We start from the raw sequence: 22,728 nt of genomic DNA, 5'->3' as shown, positions 1-22,728 counted from the left end.
GATAAGAATATGAGTGTGTGTGTGTGTATGTATCCAGAATATGTAAAGAACTCTTACAATTCAAAAATAAAAAGATAACCTAATTTTTTAAATGGAAAAAGAATCTGAATAGGTATTTCTCTTAAAAAAGATACACAAATGGGCCACCTGGGTGGCTCAGCGGTTGAGCATCTACTTTTGGCCCAGGGTGTGATCCAGGGTCTCGGGATTGAGTCCCGCATCAGGCTCACCACATGGAGCCTGCTTCTCTCTCTGCCTGTGTCTCTGTCTCTCTCTGTCTCTCATGAATAAATAAATAAAATCTTATTAAAAAAAAAAAAGATACACAAGTGACCAACAAGCATATGAAAAGATGTTCCACATCATGAGTCATTAGGGCAATGCAAATTAGAATCACAGAAGATACCACTTCACACTTACTAGGATAGCTACTAAGAAAACAACAACAACAGAAAATAAAGTGTGGGGCAGGGTGTGAAGAAACTGAAATCCTCCAATATTGCCGATGAGAATGTAAAATGGGACAGTCACTTTGGAAAACATTTTAGAAAAAGTTAAACACAAGGCAGCCCCAGTGGCTCGGCGGTTTAGCACTGCTTTCAGCCCAGGGCGTGATCCTGGAGACCCAGGATTGAATCCCACATCAGGTTCCCCGCATGGAGCCTGCTTCTCCCTCTGCCTGTGTCTCTGCCTCTCTCTCTCTCTCTCTCTCTCTCTGTCTCTCATGAATAAATAAATAAAAATAAAATCTTAAAAAAAGAAAAAGTTAAACACAGAGTTACCATAGGACCCAGCAACTCCACTCCTATGTCTGCATCCAAGATAAGTCTGCCCAAAATCTTGTACTTGAATGGTCACAGTGGTATTATTCGTAATAGCCAAAACATGGAAAACACCCAAATGTCCATCAATGGATGAATACACAAAATATGGCTTAGTCAGGCAATAGAATATTACTTAACCACAGAAAGGAATGAAATTCTGACGCATGCCACAGCATAGATGGACCTGAGAAACCTGCTAAGTGAAAGAAGCCAGACACGAAGGGCCACATGCTGTATTGCTGCATTCATATGATATACCCTGAACAGGCAAATCCATAGACACAGAGAGCAGCTTAGTGGTTGCCAGGGGCTGGAGGGAGGGAAGAATGAAGAGAGACTGCTAATGGGGATGGGCATTCTTTCTGGAGTGATCAAAGTTTTCTGGAATTAGATAGGGAGGTTCGGTGCTCAGCACTGAATATACTAAGTTCATTAAATTGTGGGCTTTAAATGTACCAGCTGAAATTTACAGTATCTGAATTATATCTCAATAGAGCTATTATTTTTTAAAAAAGTGACTGCACAATCATACAGTGACATCTCTGTACAGGGGCCTTACTGAATCACTCTGCCTACTACAGGATAACCTGTTGTAAAAGACACACAATCTGTTCAGAGGAGGAAATTATTTATTTTCCTACCACTAAATTCCCACAGCAACCAACCATAAAATCCAATCCAAAGTAAAAAGAGCAAAGAACAAAAGAACACACTATTTGCAATTCACTGGCAGGTATAATATGGAATTAACTGAAGACTGAATTAAAAAAAAAAAAATGTTTAGCGCACTGCTCGCTTCCCTTTGATTACACAGATTTAAACAAGTCAAAGTCCTTTTTAACTCATGAAAAAATGAAAAACAAGCATTCCCTCCTGTAACAAAATTAACATCCCACAGAAGGTCTGTTTGTACTTGGCCGTCATGAACCTTTCATCTCCGAGCACTGCTAAATTAAACAAGCCTATGTTGTATTGAACACAGTGAGCCAGACACCCTGGCAGGCTCCTCACTTCATCAGTGGATGCTGAAGAACGTTAGAAATAAAGAGGATGGTGAGAATGATGGTGATAGTGGTCATAAAGTAGCTTGGACTTCACTTGTCAGGGATTTTAAGTATCTATAATAATGAAACATTCTAACAATTGCAGGACCCCTTTCTCTGTTGGTGTATGTATGAAAAGAACATAGACTTTGGAGCCACACAGATATGAATTCAAGTCATTGCTTAGGTTTGTTTTTTAACATACTAGCTGAGTACCCAAGACCAACTTTCATAACTAAGGCATTCTATGCTCTAAAACTGGATGACTGCATCTATCTTCCGAGTTAAGTTAAAAGGACAAAATGAGGGCATGCCAACAGCTCAAGATGCAAATCCTCACCGTGCTCAACTCTTCATGGCAAATGCTCATTTTAAAGTTCATATCATGGTAGAAGTAATTGACATCAGCCACCCTTTTTCTATCTCAAGGACATCTAAACAACCAAAAGATCCTATGAAGATATATTAATTATCTGCTTCAATAGAACTGAAAGTAAGAAAGCCATCAGTAAAAGTCTGTTTTAAATGTATTAAATGAGGGCATGACACAAAGCATTCATTCACCTGAAAGATAGTTAAAAGTACTGAACTGAGAGACACACACCAAGAGGAACACTTACTATTAGAGAGAAATGCCTATTTTTCAGTGCAATAATTGGTAACCTTTCTGTAAAGATTGATGCAATCTGATTATAATTCCCAAGTGTCAGTAATCAGTTCTTAAGGTAAAAGAAAGAGGAAGTCGGATGGTTTCAAGCACTCCAGAAAAGACGTAGGAGGATATCCTTTCCCACTGACAGCAATTACTCTTTGAGCGACGGCTGCTAGAACATTCAGACTGAAAAACTTTGTCACATTAGAAGAGACTGAAATCTATTTAAAACAAAACTTACTGGGTTTAACGTACACAAACACAACCCTCACCATGAACTCTGTGTCCTCTCCAAACAAACCAAACAGGCATGAAGACAAAGCTTCCATGGAACTCCCGTATTTGTCACCACACCACATCATGGCTATGATGTGACAGCCATACTCCCATGCTGGAAATCTACTCAATCACGGTATCTGGACACTGCAGTAATGGACAAGAGTCAGATGCCCTCTGCCCAGCTCCAGACAAATTTCTATCATACCCAATGCAAGGCAAAGCTCCCAGGGTCAGCAAAGAAGGAAATTCCTCAAGGAGGATAGAAGGGTCAGAGGCTGGAGATTTTTCCCTAGGGAGTTTCTCCAAGCCTTATGCTCACTTTGGAACGTGAGGCCCAAAGCTACCGCTCTCCACCCCTCTTTATCTCACACAAGTAATAATAATGCCTTTGTGAGAGACCACTCAGGTATGCACACTGCAGAAGCAAGCCCAGGGTGCTTACTAGGGATCCATGCTGCCTATAAGCACTTAGAAATGTCTTTCCACTCTTTCTCCAGTTCCATACTCTCCCCTGATCATGAAACCAGTTCATCTGAGTCTTCTACCACCACAAATTCTGGATATGAAGACAGAGCTTCTCCTCTTTCCAACTTTCCAATCAAATAAGCACTTATACTGCCAGTCTAAACTTTAAGCTTTATGCCTAAAATAGGAAGAAATTGTTACAAATGCACAAAATCCAACCCATACGTAAGAATGTCTTAGAATCTGTTTAAATACAGCATAACAATTTTTACAAATGCAGCTACGAGGAGAAATAAATGATAAAGTCTTAATTTTAATTAAGATTTTGGTTTAACTACTACTAGTAATTCCTCACTTTTCAGCAGTATTTTTAGAATTAGGGTTTTAAAGCATGTGATTAAAGAAATCAACTCATTGGTGAAGTGAAAGCTACCATATAAGCAAATTCCTATACTACCACAGAAAACAGTTTCAAGAACCCAGAACTTTGGTTATTTTAGAAAACAAATACAAGGTTATACCATTAGCCATAATAAAATAACCAATGGAAAAGTCCAGGAAATCGCACTAATTTAGACCCCACTAATGAAGACTCAATAATTTCCTTTCAGGTCTGCCTAGATTTAACTTTGTACTATTTTAGTAAGGGGTTGCTAGGAAAATTAAAGTACAAATAAAAATTGCTAGGGGATTATTTAATCAATTTAACATTTTTTACATGCAAATAACTGCTGCTAAAATACTAATTAAAATTAGTTCATGCATTCTTTAGAATCCCATATTCCATTCCAGTGGAAACAAAACATATGAAACAAAAGTCTACAACATTGCTTAAATCTATTAAGTGCTTGTTCCATCTGCTGTTTATTTTGGCTGTGAAAAACTGGTTTAGGAGTCAGAAAAGCAGGATACTGGACAAAGATTTATACATTCTTCTCAATGGCTGGCAATTTATTTCTCTACTTCTATTTTTAATAAATGCTGAACCATACAATTAAAAAATAACTCAATTTCTCTCCATTATAATTTAATATATATTATGGGGTATTCACTTTATTCTTGTCTTCAAAACACATAACTGAAAAATATTCCCAAGTCTATAATACCAAATATCCCAAGATTCTTGAATTAAGATCTAGTATCTTACCTACATACTTACTTTGCCTTTAATAGCAATGATAAAAAAAAAAACCCAAAAACACAAAGCAGATCTAAAACACAGCAATATATGTGATTCTGAAAATAAATGGGATATAGTCTAAACCAATAGTCCAAAAAAATGTCACAAAATGTTACTGTAGCAAGTGTCACTACAATTATGTATGTCTAGATTTGGGCGCCTTTAAGAGTCACAGATACTGGTTTTCTTCTTCAAGAATTTAAATTTCTTAATTAAAATTTAAGGCACATCTCACTTAAACCTTAGTTCTAACTTAACAATACCAATATACATCAATCATTACTTCCTTCAAAAACAATTTGACGGTCTGCCATATACGTGCCAAGGGTCACACTAGTTGCTAGATGTAAGCTGACAGATAAAACATACTTGGTCCCAGCCTCAACAATCTTAACTTGGAATGAAAAGCAAAGCACCCACATGAAACACAATCTATATTACAAGAAGATGCATTTTATAGAGAGAGAGAAAGATTAATTTTAATTGGCTTTTGATTAAGTCAAAGAACAAACGGGAGGACAATGATACAGTTGGTGCCTGTTTTGTGGGAGACCTTAAGTAACTTTTATTTGATTGAAATAAAATCCAAAACAAACATAAAATTAGAGTTCACATTCATACCACAAACTGGTAAAATACTCTGGACAGATGGGATTCAACAACAATATTCACAGGTTTACATTTAAATACATATTCAGGTAATTGACAAACTCAGTAAGTATTCTATTGTCACCAGAGTTTGTGAATCCCATTCTCTAGCTAGTCTGCAATTGGGATCCATGTTCGAAAGATGTTAACAAGTTAGTTTTTAAAGCTTCTTCAAGCTCCACTCTAAATGAATAAAAAACAAAAGCATGCTCCCTACAGAGGAAAACTTTGGTATCCAAAACAATTAGTTAGTTGCCAATAATTTAAAAATATTTATAATGAGGTAATCAGGGCAACCGAACTAAAAACAAAGAAACTCAACATATTTCAACATTTTCATCATAATAAAGTCCAAGAGAATGTCTCATACTTGAGAATCACAGGTTATGTTCTCAGTAAGGTAACTCTTCATGTAAGTAAGAATATCAAATGAAAGGGGTCTTTGAAAACATAAAGGCTTATTTCAGTCAAAAACCTTGCTATCTCATAGATACCACTTTTTTTTCTCCTATTGGATGGGCAAAGATAAAAAAGATTAACAAAACTCTGTGCGGGCAGGGATATGGAAAATAGGACTCTCACTGACTTTTGGGATGGTGGTGGTGATAAATTGGTAGTCTTTACAGAGGGCAGTTTAGTCATATGCACCAATGTTTAAAATGTGCATCATCTTTGACTCTGCAGTCATACTTCCAGGAAGATAAATGAACAAGTATACAATGGTGTGAATACAGGATTAACCAATACACCATTACCCACTAGAAACAGTCTAAATGGTCATCAAATGAACAATTAAATAAACTATGGTCCTCCAACAATGAAATATACCACAGTCAGTAAAATGATCATGCCTCTTACAATTCATGTGTAGAGATACATAAGATACACTGTTGCATCACACTACCATATGTAGGGTAAACCAACTTATTTAATGATCTGTATATGAGTACTTCTATATCCATAGATATATTTCTCAAAGTATATTCACCAAAATATTAACAGCAGTCATTTCTGTGTGACAGTTAGGTATCTACTTCTGTCATGAGTTGTTTCATACTGATGGAAGTTTTTTCTGTTATAATAAGAAAATATAGAAGTATTACTATCTCACCAAAGTGCCTTCAAATCCCTTCAGTTTCCTATTTTAAAAACAAACTTTTCACTGAATGTTGTGAGTATATATAGCCACCAAGCAGCTTATGGGTCTCCACCTGCTGGATCTCCTTTTCAGTCTTATACTTTAAGACAATGAACTAATGAGAATTTAAAGATTAGATTCAAACAAGTAAAGAAGGCCAAATAACCTTGTTCAAACAACCTATGTTCTTGGTATCTACCTTAAAAACCCCAGGTTCTGTGAACATAAAGTACTCCTAGAACAATCTCCCTCTTGCATCTTAAGAAAGCAGGCCGTGGAGAAGAATTTTAATAATGGTAGGGGATGGCAAGAGGTTTCTTTAAAAAAATAATAAATCATAAAAAACTTACCTCAGTAAAAATATTTAATTATCTTCCTGTCTTACATTCTCTTTCTTAGCACCTGTACTGTGAACCTGGAGGGGAGAAAAGCAACAATTACTTTTTTCTGAATACCTACTATATGCCAGGCGGGGGTGGTCAGAGAAAGCCTCCCAGAGAGCATGAAGTCCAAGATAAATTGGAAAAAACAGAAGTTACTAAAAAGGGATGGCTGGGCAGGAAATTGGGAAGTTGCAAGGGTAACAACTTTTCCTAAATTGTTCAAGAATCTGTAAATGACGCATTCAACAAACAGGCCTAGAGCACTGTAACACGTTAAGAGTTGGGCTGTTAGAACAGCTGCGTTGGAATTTCAGCTCTAGCACTTCCTAGCTTGTGTGGTCTTGAATAAGTACCTCCACCTTGGCGTGCCTTAGTTTCCCCATATGTATAATAACAGTACCCAATTCGTAGGATTGCTGAGGACTGTATGAACTAATCCACATCAGGGACTGTAAAACAGTTTCCCTAGGGAGTTTCTCTGGAACATAACAAACATTCATTTTTATTTTTATTAATACATGCTCTTACATAGTAAGTCTGTTTGTCTCTCACCATCACCATTATTGTTAGCATTATTGTTATTGAGAAAGGACATAATCCTTGTCCTCAAGGGGCTTACAGTATACTGGATGAGATAGGAGTTATCCAGATATGTAGCATAAGGCTAAAGAAAAACCAAACTCAATTATTCATTCCCTTAATTAACAAATACCTGAGTGTCTAGTCTTTCCCAGGTATTTTGCTGGACATTTTTGATGGATGGACAGATACGGTTTCTATCCTGTTTCCAGTCTATCAAGGCCCACAATGCTGGGCAGACGAGCTGCACAAGGAGACAGATACTATTCCTCAGTGGGTGCGGGGCAGTACGTATCCCAACCAGCAGAATGAGATAGCCAAACATTCTGGGTGGAAGGGACAGCATTGTAGGAAACACAGGGCCTTCAGGGAATGCTAAGCAGTCTTGTCAGGATGCATCTGACAGAGCAGTAAGGAGTGAGGCCTAAGAACAGGGAGGCCTCAGTGCCCTACTGAGTTTGTCCCCTGATCTAAAGCATACTGGTTATTCTGCTCAAATGGAATCACAGCCTACTTTTAACTTCAATTCTAGTATCTGTTTTTCTTCATCGTTTCTTTTTCCTCTTTCAAAGGTGACAGGGGTTAAGAGAAGGAAAAAGAAAAAAAACCAACAGCCTCAACCCACGTTAGCACTGGTGACGCTGGTGGTGGAAGCAGCACTAAGTGATGAGTTTCATATTGTCCTTGTTTAATTCCTCCAACATTCTGATATGGACTGAATTGTTCCTTTCACGGGTTAGGGAACTGAGGCTCAGAGAAGTCAAATGGATCTCCTGAAGCCCACAGAACTAATAAACACGGACACAAGTAGGACTCCCAAAGCTTTCTTTCTCTTAGGCAAAAATGTGTAAGGGATTTTGCAAAATTTAAAGTCTCTTAAAAACTACTCAAAAACTATTATACAGAAAAACAGCCTTCATCCACACAGTCAAAACCACTTAGAGAAGATAAAGGGAAAATCTCACAAAAGCAACAAAAAAGAGAAAATAGGTACAATAAATCTAACAAAAAAACTGGCAAAACCTATATGAGACAACTCTAAAATGCTCCAGAAGGACTCAAGAGTCAAATCAAATCAAACCAATGAAAAAATACAAATGTTCTTGGATAGGAAAATATCAGAAAGACATCAATTCTCTCTGTAAAATGAGTTTATAATTTTAATATCATCTCAATTTTTTAAGTGTTTTCTTTTCTGGAACTAGACAAAATGATAAGTTCACATGGAAAAATAAACAAGGAAGAACTGCCAGGAAAATGAAGGGCAATAGGGGAAACGAAAACATTTTATAAAACCAATACCGTGTACTGGTGTATGAGTAGAAAGACCAATGAAATAGAATAGGAAGTCCAGAGATGTGCCCCAGTATACCTGGAAGTTCAGAATACAATGAAGGTGTACTGTATTCTGAAACAAATGGTAAAGGTAACTGGTAGCTACATGGAAAAAGATGAAGTTGAATCTATATATCAGCTCTGAACATCAGAATAAATCCCAAATATATCAAAGATTTAAGTGTAAAAATGAAACCATAAAAGTATTAGAGGAACACATGAACAAATTTCAAATTCTTGGAGTCCTTTCTGTGACTCAAAATCCAGACACCATAAAATATTAACTACCTAAATTTTTTTTTTAATTTTTATTTATTTATGATAATCACAGAGAGAGAGAGAGAGAGAGAGGGAGGCAGAGAGAGAAGCAGGCTCCATGCACCGGGAACCCGACGCGGGATTCGATCCCGGGTCTCCAGGATCGCGCTCCGGGCCAAAGGCAGGCGTCAAACCGCTGCGCCACCCAGGGATCCCTACCTAAATTTTTTTTATAAATTTATTTATTCATGAGAGACACAGAGAGAGAGACAGACAGACAGACAGAGGAAGAAGCAGGCTCCATGCAGGGAGCCCGATGCGGAACTCGATCCCAGGACCCCAAGATCAAGGCCTGAGCCAAAGGCAAACACTCGACCACTGAGACACCCAGGTGCCCCAACTACCTAAAATTTAAAGAAAAATCAGTTAAGCTTTCTATGCCAAAATACATGATGGTAAATTTAAAAAAAAAAAAAACTGGGGGAATTGCAGCTCACATCGTAAACGGTTAATCTAATTTATACATTCCTAGAAATTGGTTAGAAAAAAACAATCCAAAAGGAAATTACAAAAGGTATGAACAGACATTTCACAGAAAAAGAAATAGAAATCACCTTTAAACATATAAAAAAGATGCTCAGCCTCATTCATATCAAAATAATACACATTAAAACTACACTGTTATTTTTCACATATCAGAATAATACATATCTGAATGTTGCGAAACACTGTTGGAGAGGCTACAGAGAAACAGGTACCCTGATGCATTACCTGCAGGAGTTCGAAATGGTACAACCCTGAAGAAGGGCAGAATTTATCAAAATTATAAATGCACTGCTCAATGACCCACGAATCCTACTTCCAGAAAGATATCCCAGACACACCTCACATATGTGGAATGAGATATATACAGGTTTATTCACAATGACATTGTGATTGTTAAGAGACTGGAAAACATTGAAATATGCATCAGTGAGGGCTAGTTCATTAAGTTAGGGAACAGGCATACAGGGTAATATTCTGAAGCTGTTAACTAGTCCATATTAGTGTACAGTCTTTTCTATACACTAATATGGAAAGATCGCAAAGGTATATTAACTAAGCAAAAGCAAGGGGCAGAATAATTTACATGGTATGCTATATTTTATATACAAAGAAGAAAGTATATATAATTTACTGGTATTGGCTAATGTCTACACAAAGGAACATCCAACAAATAAAGAGGTTATTTATTGGGATACCTGGGTGGCCCAGCAGTTGAGCGTCTGCCTTGGGCTCAGGACTTGATCTTGGAGTCCCAGGATCAAGTCCCACATCGGGTTCCTAGCAGGGAGCCTGCTTCTCCCTCTACCTGTGCCTCTCCCTCTCTCTCTCTCTCTCTCATAAATAACTAAATAAAATCTTTTTTAAAGAGAGGTTATTTATTGGGGAGAGGGGACAGGTTAGACCACAAGAGCTGGAAATTAGACTCCTCAAAATAAGTTGTTTTAATTTTTGAATCACTTGAATATTTTACCTATACAAAAGTAATCTTAAAGTGTTAAAAGTGTAACTCACAGAAAGAACTACTCATAAGCCAGAGTCAAAATCCAATGAGCATTAAAAGAGAATTTTCTCTGAAATTAGATATTGACAAGCAATTTATTATTTTTTTAAAAAGATGTTTATTTGAGAGAGAGAGCATGCATGTGCACATGCACACGACTGGGGGGAGGTGCAGAGGAAGAGGGAGAAAAGAATCCCAAGTAGACTCCCCACTGAGTGAGGAGCCCATTACAGGGCTCAATCCCACGACCCTGAGATCATGATCTGAGCCAAAATCAAGACTTGGTTGCTTAACCAACTGGGCCACTCAGGTACGTAACAAGCACTTTTAGCATGGCCACCACTAAAAATGATAAAAGACAATGTAATCTTTTTCTTGAACCAATCTGAAGCCTATGATTATAATAATCTATAAAAAGAGCTATTAAAAGGGGTGAGGATTACAGAGAGGCAAGAAAGGGCAATGAGAGGATGTTTCAATCTAATGATTCTCATTGTATGGCCCCTAAACCAATAGCATCAGTATCACCTAAGAACCTGGTGAAAATGCAAATTCTCAGGTTCCAGCCCAGACTTCTGAACCAGAAACTCTGGAAATAATGGAGGTAGCAATCCCTGCAACGCACAGTCAAGTCTGAGCTTCCCACACATTCATATGCATCACCTGGAGCAGGATTTTGTGAAAATGAAGATCCTAGCTTAGTAGGTGTGGGGTGGGCCCCAGAGTATGCATTTCAAACAAGCTTCAGGATGCTTCTGATGTGCTGCTGGTTTGAGGGAACCACACTTTGAGAAGAAAAGCTGTGGTCCACCTGGCAGAAGAAGGTATGCAAACTGTCTTCATGTGGCTGTTTCCTACGGAAACTGTCCTCAATATCAGACGGAAAAAGTCCTTACACAGGTTTTCTGGCTAAGAGATCCCATGTAATATCCCATATAAAAGCTGTACTTAGGGTGCCTGGGTGGCTAAGTCAGTTCAGCCACCAACTTTGATTTTGGCTCAGGTCATGATCTCAAGGTGCTGGGATCGAACCTCACATTGGGCTCCATGTTCAGCATGGAGTCAGCTTGAGAGTCTCTATCTCCCTCCTTCCCTCCCCACTCCAGGTGTGAACATGCACGTGCTCTCTCTCAAATAAAATCTTTAAAAAAAAAAAAAAAGCTGTACTTAACATGTAGTGAATATATTTTCAAAAATATTTCTTTTTTTGTTAAAGATTTCAAGTAACCTCCACACCCAATGTGGGGCCTAAACTCATGACCCCAAGATCAAGAGTCACATGCTCTTACCAACTGAGCCAGGCAGATGCCCCTCAAAAACCTGTCTTTTAAGACAACAGTAACAACTACAAACTGTTGAAATCCAATTTAGGTATGTCTCATTTGAGAAAATTTTCAATTATGAGTGGAGTTACAAGCATTTCAAAATAAACACACACACACACAAAGCCTATATTCTTACATCGGTCAGGTTATACTCTGATGAACTTTACCTCAAATCCACTGGCCACACCACCTGCTCTCCATGAAAAAGCACCAAGCACTTTCTAAACATCTTCTAAAAGATTGTTCTTTTTTTTTTTTTTTTTTATGATAGTCAGAGAGAGAGAGAGAGAGAGAGAGAGAGAGGGGCAAAGACATAGGCAGAGGGAGAAGCAGGCTCCATGCACCGGGAGCCTGATGTGGGATTCGATCCTCGGTCTCCAGGATCGCGCCCTGGGCCAAAGGCAGGCGCCAAACGGCTGCGCCACCCAGGGATCCCAAGATTGTTCTTTTTATAAACAATAAATTGATGTTTCATTTGCTTTACATGGGGGGGGGGTACTTTTTTATAGGAATCTTCTAAGTAAAGAATTCTAGCCTAGGTGAAAGTATCTAAAAATGTGTGTGTCTTTATTTTGCAAATCACACTTGGGATAAATTTTTTTGTGTTAAATATTAATCAATGTGCTGATATTTCTATATATTCCCTACTTCACTGAATATAAGACACCATCAATTCTCATACACACTATTATTTTATGTACTGTTATGAAAAGTTGCCAATTAAAACATGACATGCCAATTTTAAGATAGCATTCCATTTTAGATATGTATCTTAAAAAGTAATGAAATAACTTGATTATAAAGCTCAAAGCTATGTACATAGTAAGTTATTCCTTTTCCTCCATAAAGGCATGGATTTTTCCATTTACCAATATGTCCACACCCAAAAACTTGAAGTTTTAGCATCTCTGCAATTCATATAATTTGTTTAATTTTTGCAGATATACATATGTACATATATTTTAAAGTAGTGATTAAAAAAAGTAGTAAAGAAAAAAAAGAGTGACCTCTTTTTACCCTGCAATATGATACTGTTTGCTCAAAGTAATAAAAGTTAATTACTCTCAATCTGGATAATTCTCCAATCCAAAAGTATTCAATTTATCTATCTCCTGGTCAATTTAACATGTTATAGTTCTATTTTGACAAGAGTCTTTGTTTGTTTCCATAGCACCTTTCAAAAGTAAGGAGCAATGAATAATAAACATCTCACAGCATCTCATCCATTCAACAAAAAAAAGTAAGTTTGCTTTGCAGATTTAACAAGAGTTGAAGGAATGTGCAACATTAATCTATAGCTATGTATTTGTCTGACTTGAACTTTTTGACTCAGCATTTTCTTCCTGGCACCAAGATAAAGAGTTTCAAAGAAAAAGACAATTTCTAACAAACCACATTAGGAGGAATGAGGGCCAATGTGATTACAGGATATTTTAATTTTCACCTTTGTACACACCTACATTTTCTAAATTCTCTAATATGGATACTAGCAAGAAAAAAAAGGTTACTTAATAAGTGGTTACACTAATTTGTATTTTACTTTAACCGAGACCTTTTTAAGTTATTCTACACATTATCACCATCACTTCCCCAGTCCATTCTAACCTCATACTCCTCACTAAGTGTTTAGTTCAGCATTTCTAACAAGAACCTCAATGAAGCAAATTTTTCAGACAAAGGGTCATAGGGACTAACCTCATCTCCCATCTGAGATTCTAGAATCATCAAACAGAGTGTCAGGAGCCAAGAGCCTTTCTGGTGTGTCAGTTACTTCAGAAAGAAAAGGGGGAAAAAAAGAAAAAAGAAAAGGGGGAAAATTTTTTTTCCCCAACAAAAATTGTTAAATTCTATACCCTTTCCTGTTATAACTGGGTAGACAGTGGATCGCTGTTTAGAGTAGACCTCAGGGGGGCTGGTACTGTCCCCTAAGATATATGCTTAGATATAAAAGTAACTATGGGAAACACTGGCATTTAGTGTTTGGGGGCCAGGATGCTGAACTTCATACAACCTATGGAATAGACCACATAGTGAGGATCCATCCTCATCTTGAGAATCTTTTCAATGTCCAGCCAGATTAATCACTATAAACTGGCATTCCTTTAGAACATAAAACTGAAAAGTCTGTATAAGGGATTATGGGGAAAACTCCAGTAATTTAGGAGAAGGTAGCTAATGCGAGACACGTTGGGATAGAATATGTCTGAAATTAGTCGCCGTTTCCTCACATTACACATGGTCAACTCAACATCGTAATACCGAGCATGCCTCGAACTAAGGGGACATCCACAATGATCCAAAAATCTCCATCTTTTACCCGTTATCAATGATAAGTGGTAGGAATCCAGCACTGTGCCTCAGAGCAGCAGCACTTCAAAGTGTGCAACACAAAAGGTGCCATACAACGTAGACAGAAAATACTGCCCCCGTGGAGGCATTATACTGACATTATTATTTATGGGTTGACCGAGTCTGTAATTTATCTTGGCCTGTTGTCCTTATTTCACTCTAAGCTGCTTCTGTCTTTCTTATCATAAATGGGTTACCCTAACACTCAGGTGTCAACCCCCTCCTCCTTCCTTCCCCCTCAATGCCAGGGTGTGTATGTGTATGTATGTGTATATATATATATATATATATATATATCCCTGCTCTTTCCCTTTCTTGTTTGAAATCACTGACAGCTTTACTACTCTTCCATCTACACACGTCTTCGTTAGGAAGCAGGTGCAAGCTAGGAAGCAAGTTAGGAAGCAGGTGCAAGCGGCCGGTGCACGCTCTCTTCTGGCACACGTACGCGCGTGGCCGCGCCTGTCGGTAGATTGTTCCTTTATCTCTCCCTACCAGTTAAACTGGAGCATCACACTGATTTTTCAATTACGCGCGTACATACGTTGCACTGTGGAGGAGTTTCATATTTCAGGGCTGTAAAGTGGGCTTTACAAGAAGTCTGCAGCCAAGGGGAGGGGCCTTGGTTCTGACAACGTTGAGAACCGCTGCTTCCAGAGAGTCGGAATCGTGTGCCTAACGAAAAACCAAACTTTAAAAAAAAAAAAAAAAAAAGTTTCCTTTGCTTAAGGAGAGGGCCCTGGGGCTCCAACATCCCACTTGCAATCGGCCTGACAACCCCCTCCCCCCCACCGTGGACACCCTCTGCTGCTCTGCTGCTCCAAGTCGGCTTCTGGTCCCATGCAGGGCCAAACAAGAGTTTTTGACCGTGTGGAGGTCAGCAGCGACCCTTCTTGGAACATAACAACAACAACAACAAGGCAAACGCCTTCCCCCGGGAACTCCTAGGGCACGCTGCACCCAATCCCAGGGGGGCTCGTGCACACCTCCTGCAGCCCAGCTGGGGCTCCAGGAATGGAAGTCACCCGAGCCCTGAGCCCGGAGCCCTGCGAGTGGGGGCGGGGAGGAGGCTGGAGGCTGGAGGCTGGAGGCTGGGACCGGGCGTGGGCGCCGGGGTCGCAGTGCCCGCGCTCCAAGCCCCAAGCCCCAAGCCCCCGCCCCGCGCTTCCCCGCAGCGGGGCTCCGTGCAGCCCGGGAGCCGCGCAAGTTACGCGCCCGGCGGACCGCGGAGGCTCCGGAGGTCGTGTTGCCCCGGCCAGCGGCGCCGCGTAGGGCGCCAACCCCGCCCCCCGAGGGAAGCGAGCGCGGGCACCCGGGGTCGCACCCGCTGCCCAGGGGACTGACCCGGGCGACCCCGCGGCCCCAGCCCGGCCGCCCCGCCCCGCCCCGCCCGCCGCCCGCCGCCCGCCGCCCGCGCGGGTCCCGGGACGGCTTGCACCGAGCGGCTCCGCGGCGGCCTCCCCGGACGCGGGCCGCCCGCCGAGCCCGCTCCCCCGCCCGGCCCTCGGCCTCCGCCGCTCTCAGCCCCCAACGCCCGCCGCCGCCGGCCGCAGCTCACCTCCCGGGCCGCCGCCGCCGCCGCCGCTGCCGCCGCCGCCGCCGCCGCCGCCGCCGCGCGCGATCTCGCGAGACTTCGCTCCCCTCCGCGCTCCCCTCCGCGCTCCCCCCGCCCTCCCCGCGCCGCCGCGCCGCCAGCGCAGACCCCGGCCTGGAACCCGCGCGCGCCGCGCCGACCCCGGAGCGGCGCCCCCTCCCCGCCGCGGGCTCAGGCCGAGCCCCGCCCGCGACCCGGCGTCCCGGTTTCTGCAGCCATTCCGCCCACGTCCGTGGCCGCGAAGGGTTAAAAGCCAGGTGCGCGGCGGCCGACTCCCCTCACCTGGCCGGCCGGGCGCGCGTGCGCATGCGCCTGCCGGGGCCCCGGACCCGCGAGCCCTTGCAGCGAGCGGCCCGGAGCGCACCGACCGCAGCAGCCCCGGCAGCCCGGCTGGGGGTGCTTCCTGGGCGCGGAGGACTGCTGCGGCTCCCCGAGGGTCCTCACCGCAGCCCCACGAACTGGCTGTTACCATCCTCCTCGCTCCAGAGGGCAGAAAACGGAGGCTCGGCTACGCTCGGTAGCTCCAGGTCACACTGCTGGGCATGGGCATCCGGGGTTGTCAGACGCCCAAGCCAACCCCCCCCCCCTTTTTTTTTTTGGCCTCCATGACAACCCCGGGCTCTGGCCTTGGCCCTCCTTGGGCTGAGCGTGCTGAGTCTTTCCTTTCCTCCCAAGATTCCCCAAGGTGAGAGGAGGCAGGCGCTCCCTAGGAGGCCAGCTGCTAGCATCCCTTACGGTTTTACCGAGCTGCTGTCCAGAAAATGCTTCTCCCATATTGCATGAGCTCTCTAAGGAAGGCCTTCCTGTGCCAGACTGCGTAGAGAGTCCTGCAAACTATGCGACTGTATTCTTATATTCCGTTGTCTCCTCTCTGGACTGGTGGCATTTTGATTGTAGGGAGCACAGTAGAATAGGACACAGGACGTAGTACTAGAATACACATGATGTTAGGGGATGCAGAGAAAGGTGTGTCTTCTTTCCAGGAGTAAACTCTTAACATTAGATAGTTTCTTGGACACAGGACGTAGGACTAGAATACACGTGATGTTAGGGGATGCAGAGAAAGGTGTGTCTTCTTTCCAGGAGTAAACTCTTAACATTAGATAATAGTTTCTTTTAAAAATTCGATTTACTTAACAGAGAGGGAGAGTGCAGGAGGAGGGGCAGAGGTGAGAGCAAAGCCTCAAGCAGGCTCCCCATTGGGCATGAAGTGCTACCTGGGGCTAAATCCCAGAACCCTAAGGTCATGACCTGAGCCAGAATCAAGAGTTGGGCACTTAACCATGGGAGCCACCCAGGTGCCCCTATCTAATTGTTTCTAAAGCAAAGGGGCTAGCATTTATTGAGGGCCTTTCACGGTTGCTACCAATATTCTTCCAAGTTAATTCTTCATGGGAAATATTCTTCATAGGACAATGGAGACTGGGGAAGATGGAAAAATTGGCCTGAGCTCCCATCGTGAGACAGGATATGAACCTGATCCTGAGTCCAGAGCCCAGTACTGCCTGGCACCAAAGTCCCATGAGTGAGCATGAGCTAGTTCATCTGGGCCAGCAAGCTGCTATAAAATCAAGAGCCTTAGGGGATCCCTGGGTGGCTCAGCGGTTTAGCGCCTGCCTTCAGCCCAGGGCATGATCCTGGAGTCCTGGGATCGAGTACTGCGTCGGGCTCCCTGCATGGAACCTGCTTCTCCCTCTGCCTGTGTCTCTGCCTCTCTCTCACTCTCTCTCTGTCTCTCATGAATAAATAAATAAAATATTTTTTAAAAAATCAAGAGCCTTAGAGGTTTTAACTTCTCCTCCACCTGCCAGTCACGTCAACATCAGCAAACATGGGCCTGTCCACTCTCCAGAAACAGGGCCATTCTCTATAGACCAGAGGTTAAAAAAAAAAAAAAAAGACCAGAGGTTATGGGTGTCCCTCCATGTGCCAAAACTACCCAAACCACCTGATGGAGAAAGTCAGAGAGGAAGGGGAAACCATATCTGGTGGGCAGCTACCAGGTGCCAAGCACCGCTCCAGGTACTATCCATTTATTAATTCACTTAGTCCTCCCGAAAACCCCTTGTGGGAGGCATGGTTGTCCCCCGTTTCAGATAAAGAAGTCAAGGGGCTAAGAGAGAAGTGAAATTGCCCGAGGGCACACAGTCGGTAAGTGGGAGGGCTGGGGTTGCACTCCAGATTGGTCTGTCCCCAGAACAACAGACTTTGGCTTCCGTCACTAAAAAGGTTCTTCACTGGCCCAAATGCCTGTGTCTTCATGAAACTGAAAACCAGGAAATCCCCTGAGATCAGGGCTCCTGTATAAGATACCATATGTTCTCCTATGGGTGGACTGTGCTTCAGTATTCTCATCTAAAATAAGGATAGAAAGAGGATGCTGGGAGGATTAGCCAAGTTCATATACATGAAGCATGTGGAAAAGTGCCTTGCACTGATTAAGCTCTCAGTAAATTACAGCCATTATTACCACGGGGGCGATGCCGGTGATGTTTTACTCTTTCCTATCTCCCAATACACATTCCCAATCAAGTTGGAGAATATGACCTTATCTGCTCAGGCATGGAAATAAAATTAGTTTCTAGCAAACAATAAATTCTCTTTAATGGGCAAAATGACCCCCACAACCCCTCCCCCCAGCCCTTGATTGGGGAGAGAGACCAGACGCTCCTGACCTCCTGACGCTCTGCTGCAGTCTCTCATCCCTGTTTCCTGGGAGGCTGGGAGCCAGAGTTATAAAAGGCTCCCCTTATAAAGGAAAAGCTACCCAAATATTTTTAAGTTGTTGGCAAAAGCAAGAAGAAAAAAAAATTTAATCTGAAACTTCTTAAAATTTCGGTGAGGTTGGAGATTTAATATAACCACAGTGACATCACAACTGGGTAAAAGGTTTTTTACAGGAAATGAAGCTGCCACACACTCAGGCCATTGTACCCCAAACAAAGTAAGATTTCTACACTGACACAAGACATGCGATGCATTCCCATGAATGGCAATGTCTTGCTATGGAAGTAAGTCTCATTGGTGAAGGGGTGAACACAGCAGCATCCATAAAGGGCATTACCATTTGGACAGCACAGAAGCAAACAAAAGGTCCTAGGATGATTCTAATATGCACACCTCTGAGGTATCCCTTCCAAAAAGCACTATTAATGCCTTTTGATCTAGGAGAAATTTTATAATGCAATTTGTCTAGTGCTCTTTCATTCAATAAAAACATATTAAGTGCCTAAGTGCCAGTTACTACATCAGTAGCAGTCTGCCGGACAGGCACAGTCCGGCATCACATGGATGGCCTAGAGGAAGACCAATAATTCAACCAAGGGGTATTGAAATACTATATGATAAATAGAATGAAGAAGAAGAGCAAATAATCAAAAGGGGGAAAAAAGGCAGGATGGATGGAAGGGTAGGAAAGAACTTGCTTGAACCAAGTTTTAAAGAATGCAGCAAAGTGAACTAGGCAAGGAAGCAAGGGGAGATAATTCCAGAGATAGGGAGAGAGAGTATGGATCAGCAAGGAGTGGATAAGTTTTGGTGGCTGGGAAGGCAGGGTGTACTGGGGCCTTTAAGAGGCATCCCACACCTGTACATACCATGAGCATGTGGGGACAGTGGAGAGTAGGAAATTCGACTGGAGGTGGAAGAGTATGGTGAGCCATGACATTGGTCCCCACATACATATCCTGCCCCGTTGGCAATCCAAGCTCATCATGGAACCCTACCACCTCTGCCCCACCAGTGCTTGGTCACGGATGGGCAGGCTGTAGTGACACAGCTGTCATATCGCTAGCCAATCTGTATTTGAGGAAGTAGCACATTAGAAGTCCTGGCACCACAGTGTAGAAGGCAGGATGCACATCTGCCTCCCTTGCAACAAGAACAAGGGATATGACATAGGCTCTGCCGGCCAGATGCATCACACAAGACTGAATCCGGTCATGAGCCTCAGTTGTGTCAGAGTGACTGGTGGCCAGAGCAGCCAGTATGGGGGATGGCGGGGGTAGAAACTCCCCATGGAGAAACTGCACCAGTGCTGACGGCAGTAGTGGTTGCAGTGACAGCAAGCTCAGGCAGGGTGGTGGTTAGCTCTTGGGGCCAGGCCTGCAGTGTGGTTTGGGGCATATTTCCTAGAAGCTTAGTCCCGATCTCTTTTCTCCAGCCCTCACAATGATTCTGTGGGATACCTAACATCCTTTATTACATTCCCCTCTCTGCTCAAACCAGCTAGCATTCCCCGCAAGATCACTGACCCCTCACAGGCCAAAGCCAAGTGGGGCCTAAGAGACTTGGAGATAGACTCACTAGGGCAGTGGCGAGGGGAACTTTCTCTGCTGTAAGAGAGAGAACCAGGAAGCCAGCTCGCTCTCCCTGCCTTCTGTGGAAACTTCATTGCCACTAATGACTTTTCCCACAGCTGTGGGATAAGATAGGGTCTAACTGGCAGAGAAACAGAGAAACCAAAGGTCTGGGTCGTTGGCTACATCACCAAGCTGCTGTGCTGACCCCAGACCTATAAGGCCCTGGATGTCCCCCTTCCCTGAGCTAAAGCATGTGGTTAAATCAACTTGAGTTGGCTTCTCTGGTCCTTGCAGCCAAACATTCATGCTGGTGCAAGGAGGAGAGAAGCAGCTTATGGAGAATGGAGATACCTCTTCCCTGGCTATGTCAGGAGCTGCCCAAAATCCTGACCAACTTTTTACATCTATCCCTCTCACCCCTGCACAATATCAATCCCACTCAGGTAAGAATGACCTGATTCCAAACAGTTTATTCCAGAAAACATATCCTTCCTTTGCCCTTACCATCCTTTGGTTCTCCCTCTCTAATGGGTGCAAAGTAGTTCTGTCACTTGCCCAGCTCCCACCTCTGGTAAGTGACAGAGCTCAAGTTCTGGAGGCAATCCAGATCCCAGGCTTTTAACCACTATGTTTAACACCATGCATCATCCACCCTTGTTACCAAAAAAAAAAAAAAAAAAGGCTTTTAGCCAGGAAAAAAATTAAAAACAAACTCAAATCCCATTCCATATTTGCTATCTCGCCTTGAGTAAGCTCCTGAAGTCTCACTGAAAATGAGTTTGACATGAAAATGGAGTTAATGATACCAGCTTCCTAGAGCCTGACAGTCATCTGTGCCATTCACCTGGGACTTCTGGCTTCTAACCTTCTGGGCATGTGCAAAGTGGAACTTCCTGGTCCACTTGGGTAGGGTCATGTGACTAGATCCAGCCAAGGAGTGTGAGTGGAAGGAGTAGCTGTCATTTCTGGACTGCAGGTCTGTTGAGCAGAGCCCCCAGCCAACCCATCTTGGACATGCAATGCGAGCAAAACCCAAACCTTTATTGTTTTAAGCCACTGCGTGTTGGGAGTCGATGGTTGTCATAGCATGTTCTAGTCTGTCCTGATTGATACATACAGTGTGGTCATGTGCTCATCTGTTTACTCAAGAAACACTTCTCTGCTATGGCTCCAACCCCAGCTGGATAAGCAAGAAGGCTCAGGCAGCAGTCCTGAAGATTCTGGCTCAATAGGTCTGGGGTGGGGCCCTGGCCTCTGCATATTCATGGGGCTTCCCAGTGATTCTGATGGACTGGCAAGCCTAAGACCCTTGCATTGCTAGTGGTTCACCATGTGATGGTTGAGTGGGACAGGGTTCCTACCACTGAGGACCCCACAGACTGCTATTTCACATTTCTGGGCTTGGGACTCATGCTCGTCTCTCTGCCTGGTATGCCTTCCCTCCATGCCTGCCACCCTGCCTCCAAACACAGCCAAAACCTCCGATGAGCATTTTGATGACCCCATCCTAGGCGCTGTGATTATTCCCCAGAGTGTGGTCCTACAAATAGCTTGAATGCACCTCCTCCATAAGATTGCAGCCTTGTAGAGGATGGGGTCTTGGCGGCTTCCTTTCTCTGGGCCATCTGACCAGCACTGTGGAAATGGGGAGAGACTCCTGCACCAGCATCAGCCACGGTCACCTGAATACACAGGTCAGCAAAACCAAAGCCCTAGGACTTATGAGACAGACCCTCCCAAGAAGATTGCCAGCAAAGTGTTTCTCAGAAAGCCACTTTGGGATTCTAATCCAGCCTCTGCCACTTTGTAGCTCTGGGATCACAAGTGCCATATTTAATCTCTTCTGAGTCTCAGTACTTAAATGTCAAATGGGACCAATGACGGTACCTGCCTCACACAACTGTGAGAACTCAATGAAATATAAGAACTGAATTAAATTCCAGCCACATTTATCATGTTCCCCTTTACTGTCGTTGTCTCATTATTACCTACTGCCACTACTGAGCATGCCCCATAGCTCTCATTATTAATGTTACTTACCACACGCTCCCTCCCTTCCTGCCAAGCCTAAGTGACTTCTTAAGCATTCCATCCAGGAATGGAGAGTATTCTTGGAATTCTCGAAATGAGTTCTTCATTGTCTCGTTGATGGTTCAGTGCCCACAGTGGTTTAGCACCCCTAGTACCCCCCGGGAAGCTACCCAGCTGGCTCCTCAGGAAGTGTGTGCTGCCAGTACCAGGCTACCTGGATGCAGCTAAGAAAATAGGGCTCTCCTGAGGCTCCCTTTCTCCTGGACTTGAGTTCCTCCTGCTCTGGAGTACTCTGGGTTCATTTGTGGTCAGCCCAAGCACTGTGAAGGTGGCCCCCACCCCTGGCTATGGGAGTGGCTGGATCCCAGTCAAATAAGCCTGTGGACTTCTGCAATCATTGATAGCACACACAAAAATAATACCTGGAACGGGCTTAATTCTTTCTTCCCAGGGGGAACTAAAAGAATTAGGCTTTCGTGTTTCAATAATAAACATTCCTTATGCCATCAGAGTGAGCAACTCCTGCCTTCCTTCCTTATCTTTCATAAGTCTGGATCACGGTGGGCAAAATTTGGGTTTTCAAGAAAACATTCCTGAGGTTTTGTGATGAAAGACTCCAAGTGGGTATGAAAGAATAGAAAAACAAAATTCCCCCGCACCTCTACAAGGACAGGGAGGGGAGGGAACAAAGACCAAACCTCTGACAACAAAATAAAGGAAAAACGTAAATGAGGTTTTTCTGATGGAAAAGTTTCTGAAGACCCAGCCATGAAAATTCTCTGCTAGGATCCACTTTCC

At 43.1% G+C, this 22,728-nt stretch overlaps 1 protein-coding gene across 8 annotated transcripts in view; it reads right to left on the bottom strand.

Annotated features, from left to right (window-relative positions):
* The window catches only part of MRTFB (myocardin related transcription factor B), a 210,150-nt gene extending 188,160 nt beyond the window's left edge, over nt 1-21,990 (bottom strand). For 5 of the 8 annotated variants that reach the window (XM_077906697.1, XM_077906688.1, XM_077906695.1 and 2 more), the window contains exons 1-2: nt 15,563-15,610; nt 6,580-6,644 (exon numbers count right to left, since the gene is read on the bottom strand). The gene's annotated coding sequence lies outside the window, so the exon portion shown is untranslated. Of the gene's footprint in view, nt 1-6,579; nt 6,645-14,548; nt 14,688-15,562; nt 15,611-21,939 lie in introns of those variants that run through there. The other 3 variants (XM_077906691.1, XM_077906689.1, XM_077906690.1) reach the window with 2 other exon arrangements.
* Between the last annotated feature and the right edge of the window lie 738 nt (nt 21,991-22,728).

The sequence above is a fragment of the Canis aureus genome, chromosome 8 (genome assembly GCF_053574225.1).
Source record: "Canis aureus isolate CA01 chromosome 8, VMU_Caureus_v.1.0, whole genome shotgun sequence".
Classification (NCBI taxonomy): Eukaryota; Metazoa; Chordata; class Mammalia; order Carnivora; family Canidae; genus Canis; species Canis aureus.
The sequence above is the reverse complement of the archived record's forward strand: the minus strand, read 5'-3'. Positions and strand labels throughout refer to the sequence as shown.